The sequence below is a fragment of the Mesoplodon bidens genome (genome assembly GCF_964165515.1).
Source record: "Mesoplodon bidens genome assembly, chromosome: 13".
Classification (NCBI taxonomy): Eukaryota; Metazoa; Chordata; class Mammalia; order Artiodactyla; family Ziphiidae; genus Mesoplodon; species Mesoplodon bidens.
Genome location: NC_138169.1, coordinates 65,999,655 through 66,006,173, shown reverse-complemented (window position 1 = coordinate 66,006,173; position 6,519 = coordinate 65,999,655).

The window sequence follows — 6,519 nt, the reverse complement described above, 5'->3', positions numbered from 1 at the left end:
TAAGTGATTCAAACTATCACGAGGGTGCGACTCTCTCTGAGTCAGCCCCTGTGTCTATCCACACATACTCTTTTTCCTCCTAATAAACACTTTACTTGTTTCACTACGTTCTGTCTTTGTGGGAATTCATTTCTGCAAAGCTGAAGGGCCAGGGCCTTGTCACTGGCCACTGACTCTGATTCAGCACTCTGACTGCCGCGGCCTGACTTCAATCTCTGGCTGGGAACCAGAGTCCTGCTTCAAGTCGTTGCAGGCCAAGGCCACCGGAGATCAGAACTACTATGACCGTCTTTCTTTTTTTTATTTATTTTTATTTTTTTTAACATCTTTATTGGAGGATAATTGCTTTACAACGGTGTGTTAGTTTCTGCTTTATAACAAAGTGAATCAGTTCTACATATACATATGTCCCCATATCTCTTCCCTCTTGCGTCTCCCTCCCACTGTCCCTATCCTACCCCTCTAGGTGGTCACAAAGCACCGAGCTGATCTCCCTGTGCTATGTGGCTGCTTCCCACTAGCTATCTATTTTACATTTGGTAGTGTATATAAGTCCATGACACTCCCTCACTTTGTCCTAGCTTACCCTTCCCCCTCCCTGTATCCTCAAGTCCATTCTCTAGTAGGTCTATGTATGACCAACTTTCTAAAGCCTTCTGTTAGTCTGTATATTGTACAGGTAGAACTGTACACTTTATACAATCATCTATCTACAATATGCAGTTCGAAATAAAGGATCATTCTGTTTTCCACTCAACAATATCTGGTGAATATCTCTCAATAAAAAGAATGTATAGATAAAGGTCTGCATAAATGGTGGCACTGAACATAGGCATGATTTAAATCATTGGCTTCCTGTCTATTTTTTTTTTATTTTTTTTATTAGTTTCTGCTTTATAACAAAGTGAATCAGTTATACATATACATCGGTTCCCACATGCCTTCCCTCATGCATCTCCCTCCCTCCCACCCTCCCCATCCCACCCCTCCAGGCGGTCACAAAGCACCGAGCTGATCTCCCCGTGCTCTGCGGCTGCTTCCCGCTATCTATCTACCTCACGTTTGGTAGTGTATACATGTCCATGCCTCTCTTTCGCTTTGTCACAGCTTACACTTCCCCCTCCCCATATCCTCAAGTCCATTCTCAAGTAGGTCTGTGTCTTTATTCCCGTTTTACCCCTAGGTTCTTCATGACATTTTTTTTAATTCCATATATATGTGTTAGCATACGGTATTTGTCTTTCTCTTTCTGACTTACTTCACTCTGTATGACAGACTCTAGGTCTATCCACCTCATTACAAATAGCTCAGTTTCGTTTCTTTTTATGGCTGAGTAATATTCCATTGTATATATGTGCCACATCTTCTTTATCCATTCATCCGATGATGGACATTTAGGTTGTTTCCAGCTCCGGGCTACTGTGAATAGAGCTGCAATGAACATTTTGGTACATGTCTCTTTTTGAATTATGGTTTTCTCAGGGTATATGCCCAGTAGTGGGATTGCTGGGTCATATGGTAGTTCTATTTGTAGTTTTTTAAGGAACCTCCATACTGTTCTCCATAGCGGCTGTACCCATTCACATTCCCACCAGCAGTGCAAGAGTGTTCCCTTTTCTCCACACCCTCTCCAGCATTTATTGGTTCTAGATTTTCTGATGATGGCCATTCTGACTGGTGTGAGATGATATCTCATTGTAGTTTTGATTTGCATTTCTCTAATGATTAATGATGTTGAGCATTCTTTCATGTGTTTGTTGGCAGTCTGTATATCTTCTTTGGAGAAATGCCTATTTAAGTCTTCTGCCCATTTTTGGATTGGGTTGTTTGATTTTTTGCTATTGAGCTGCATGAGCTGTTTATAAATTTTGGAGATTAATCCTTTGTCAGTTGCTTCATTTGCAAATATTTTCTCCCATTCTGAGGGTTCTCTTTTGGTCTTGTTTATGGTTCCCTTTGCTGTGCAAAAGCTTTGAAGTTTCATTAGGTCCCATTTGTTTATCTTTGTTTTTATTTCCATTTCTCTAGGAGGTGGGTCCAAAAGGATCTTGCTGTGATTTATGTCATAGACTGTTCTGCCTATGTTTTCCTCTAAGAGTTTGATAGTTTCTGGCCTTACATTTAGGTCTTTAATCCATTTTGAGCTTATTTTTGTGTATGGTGTTAGGGAATGATCTAATCTCATACTTTTACATGTACCTGTCCAGTTTTCCCAGCACCACTTAGTGAAGAGGCTGTCCTTTCTCCACTGTACATTCCTGCCTCCTTTATCAAAGATAAGTTTGCCATATGTGCGTGGGTTTATCTCTGGGCTTTCTATCCTGTTCCACTGATCTATCTTTCTGTTTTTATGCCAGTACCACACTGTCTTGATTACTGTAGCTTTGTAGTATAGTCTGAAGTCAGGGAGCCTGATTCCTCCAGCTCCGTTTTTCGTTCTCAAGATTGCTTTGGCTATTCGGGGTCTTTTGTTTTTCCAAACAAATTTTGAAATTTTTTGTTCTAGTTCTGTGAAAAATGCCAGTGGTAGTTTGATAGGGACTGCATTGAATCTGTAGATTGCTTTGAGTAGTAGAGTCATTTTCACAATATTGATTCTTCCAACCCAGGAGCATGGTATATCTCTCCATCTATTTGTATCATCTTTAATTTCTTTCATCAGTGTCTTATAATTTTCTGCATACAGGTCTTTTGTCTCCTTAGGTAGGTTTATTCCTAGATATTTTATTCTTTGTGTTGCAATGGTAAATGGGAGTGTTTTCTTGATTTCATTTTCAGATTTTTCATCATTAGTGTACAGGAATGCCAGAGATTTCTGTGCATTAATTTTGTATCCTGCTACTTTACCAAATTCATTGATTAGCTCTAGTAGTTTTCTGGTAGCATCTTTAGGATTCTCTATGTATAGTATCATGTCATCTGCAAACAGTGACAGCTTTACTTGTTTTCTGAGTTGGATTCCTTTTATTTCCTTTTCTTCTCTGATTCCTGTGGCTATAACTTCCAAAACTAGGTTGAATAAGAGTGGTGAGAGTGGGCAGCCTTGTCTTGTTCCTGATCTTAGTGGAAATGGTTTCAGTTTTTCACCATTGAGAACAATGTTGGCTGTGGGTTTGTCATATATGGCCTTTATTATTTTGAGGAAAGTTTCCTCTATGCCTACTTTCTGCAGGGTTTTTATCATAAATGGGTGTTGAATTTTGTCGAAAGCTTTCTCTGCATCTATTGAGATGATCATATGGTTTTTCTCCTTCAGCTTGTTAATATGGTGTATCACATTGATTGATTTGCGTATATTGAAGAATCCTTGCATTCCTGGAATAAACCCCACTTGATCATGGTGTATGATCCTTTTAATGTGCTGTTGGATTCTGTTTGCTAGTATTTTGTTGAGGATTTTTGCATCTATGTTCATCAGTGATATTGGCCTGTAGTTTTCTTTCTTTGTGACATCCTTGCCTGGTTTTGGTATCAAGGTGATGGTGGCCTCGTAGAATGAGTTTGGGAGTGTTCCTTCCTCTGAAATTGTTTGGAAGAGTTTGAGAAGGATGGATGTTAGCTCTTCTCTAAATGTTTGATAGAATTCGCCTGTGAAGCCATCTGGTCCTGGGCTTTTGTTTGTTGGAAGATTTTTAATCACAGTTTCAATTTCAGTGCTTGTGATTGGTCTATTCATATTTTCTATTTCTTCCTGATTCAGTCTTGGCAGGTTGTGCTTTTCTAAGAATTTGTCCATTTCTTCCAGGTTGTCCATTTTATTGGCATAGAGTTGCTTATAGTAATCTCTCATGATCTTTTGTATTTCTGCAGTGTCAGTTGTTACTTCTCCTTTTTCATTTCTAATTCTATTGATTTGAGTCTTCTCCCTTCTTTTCTTGATGAGTCTGGCTAATGGTTTGTCAACTTTGTTTATCTTCTCAAAGAACCAGCTTTTAGTTTGGTTGATCTTTGCTATCGTTTCCTTCATTTCTTTTTCATTTATTTCTGATCTGATCTTTATGATTTCTTTCCTTCTGCTAACTTTGGGGTATTTTTGTTCTTCTTTCTCTAATTGCTTTAGGTGCAGGGTTAGGTTGTTTGCTCGAGATGTTTCCTGTTTCTTAAGGTGGGATTGTATTGCTATAAACTTCCCCCTTAGAACTGCTTTTGCTGCGTCCCATAGGTTTTGGGTCGTCGTGTCTCCATTGTCATTTGTTTCTAGGTATTTTTAAATTTCCTCTTTGATTTCTTCAGTGATCACTTCGTTATTGAGTAGTGTATTGTTTAGCCTCCATGTGTTTGTATTTTTTACAGATCTTTTCCTGTAATTGATGTCTAGTCTCATAGCATTGTGGTCGGAAAAGATACTTGATACAATTTCAATTTTCTTAAATTTACCAAGGCTTGATTTGTGACCCAAGATATGATCTATCCTGGAGAATGTTCCATGAGCACTTGAGAAAAATGTGTATTCTGTTGTTTTTGGATGGAATGTCCTATAAATATCAACTAAGTCCATCTTGTTTAATGTGTCATTTAAAGCTTGTGTTTCCTTATTTATTTTCATTTTGGATGATCTGTCCATTGGTGAAAGTGGGGTGTTAAAGTCTCGTACTATGATTGTGTTACTGTCGATTTCCCCTTTTATGGCTGATAGTATTTGCCTTATGTATTGAGGTGCTCCTATGTTGCGTGCATAAAGATTTACAATTGTTATATCTTCTTCTTGGATCGATCCCTTTATCGTTATGTAGTGTTCTTCTTTGTCTAATAGTCTTTATTTTAAAGTCTATTTTGTCTGATATAAGAATTGCTACTCCAGCTTTCTTTTGATTTCCATTTGCATGGAATATCTTTTTCCATCCCCTTACTTTCAATCTGTATGTATCTCTAGGTCTGAAGTGTGTCTCTTGTAGACAGCATATATATGGGTCTTGTTTTTGTATCCATTCAGCCACTCTGTGTCTTTTGGTGGGAGCATTTAGTCCATTTACATTTAAGGTAATTATTGATATGTATGTTCCTATTCCCATTTCCTTAATTGCTTTGGGTTTGTTATTGTAGGTATATTCCTTCTGCTGTGTTTCTTGCCTAGAGAAGTTCCTTTAGCATTTGTTGTAAAGCTGGTTTAGTGGTGCTGAACTCTCTCAGCTTTTGCTTGTCTGTAAACGTTTTAATTTCTCCATCAAATCTGAATGAGATCCTTGCTGTGTAGAGTAATCTTGGTTGCAGGTTTCTCTCCTTCATCACTTTAATTATGTCCTGCCACTCCCTTCTGGCTTGTAGAGTTTCTGCTGAGAGATCAGCTGTTAACCTGATGGGGATTCCCTTGTGTGTTATTTGTTGTTTTTCCCTTGCTGCTTTTAATATGATTTCTTTGTGTTTAATTTTTCACAGTTTGATTAATATGTGTCTTGGCGTATTTCTCCTTGGATTTATTCTGTATGGGACTCTCTGTGCCTCCTGGACTTGATTAACTATTTCCTTTCCCATATTGGGGAAGTTTTCAACTATAATCTCTTCAAATATTTTCTCAGTCCCTTTCTTTTTCTCTTCTTCTTCTGGAACCCCTATAATTCGAATGTTGGTGCGTTTAATGTTGTCCCAGAGGTCTCTGAGACTGTCCTCTGTTCTTTTCATTCTTTTTTCTTTATTTTGCTCTGCATCAGTTATTTCCACTATTTTATCTTCCACGTCACTTATCCGTTCTTCTGCCTCAGTTATTCTGCTATTGATCCCATCTAGAGTATTTTTCATTTCATTTATTGTGTTTTTAATCGATGCTTGATTCATCTTTAGTTCTTCTAGGTCCTTGTTAACTGTTTCTTGCATTTTGTCTATTCTATTTCCAAGATTATGGATCTTGGAAATAGAATCTTGGATCAGCTTTACTATCATTATTCTGAATTCTTTTTCAGGTAGACTGCCTATTACCTCTTCATTTGTTAGGTCTGGTAGGTTTTTATCTTGCTCCTTCACCTGCTGTGTGTTTTTCTGCCTTCTCATTTTGCTTATGTTACTGTGTTTGGGGTCTCCTTTTTGCAGACTGCAGATTCGTAGTTCCCGTTGTTTTTGGTGTCTGTCCCCAGTGGCTAAGGTTGTTTCAGTAGGTTGTGTAGGCTTCCTGGTGGGGGGGACTAATGCCTGTGTTCTGGTGGTTGAGGCTCGATCTTGTCTTTCTGGTGGACGGGTCCACGTCTGGTGGTGTGTTTTGGGGTGCCTATGGCCTTATTATGTTTTTAGGTAGCCTCTCTGCTAATGGGTGGGGTTGTGTTCCTGCCTTGCTAGTTGCTTGGCATAGGGTAACCAGCACTGTAGCTTGCTGGTCGTTGACTGAAGCTGGGTGCTGGTGTTGAGATGGAGATCTCTGGGAGATTTTCGCTGCTTGATATTATGTGGAGCTGGGAGGTCTCTTGTGGACCCGTGTCCTGAAGTTGGCTCTCCCACTTCAGAGGCACAGCACTGACTCCTGGCTGCAGCACCAAGAGCCTTTCATCCACCCGGCTCAGAATAACAGGGAGAAAAAGTAGAAAGAAAGAA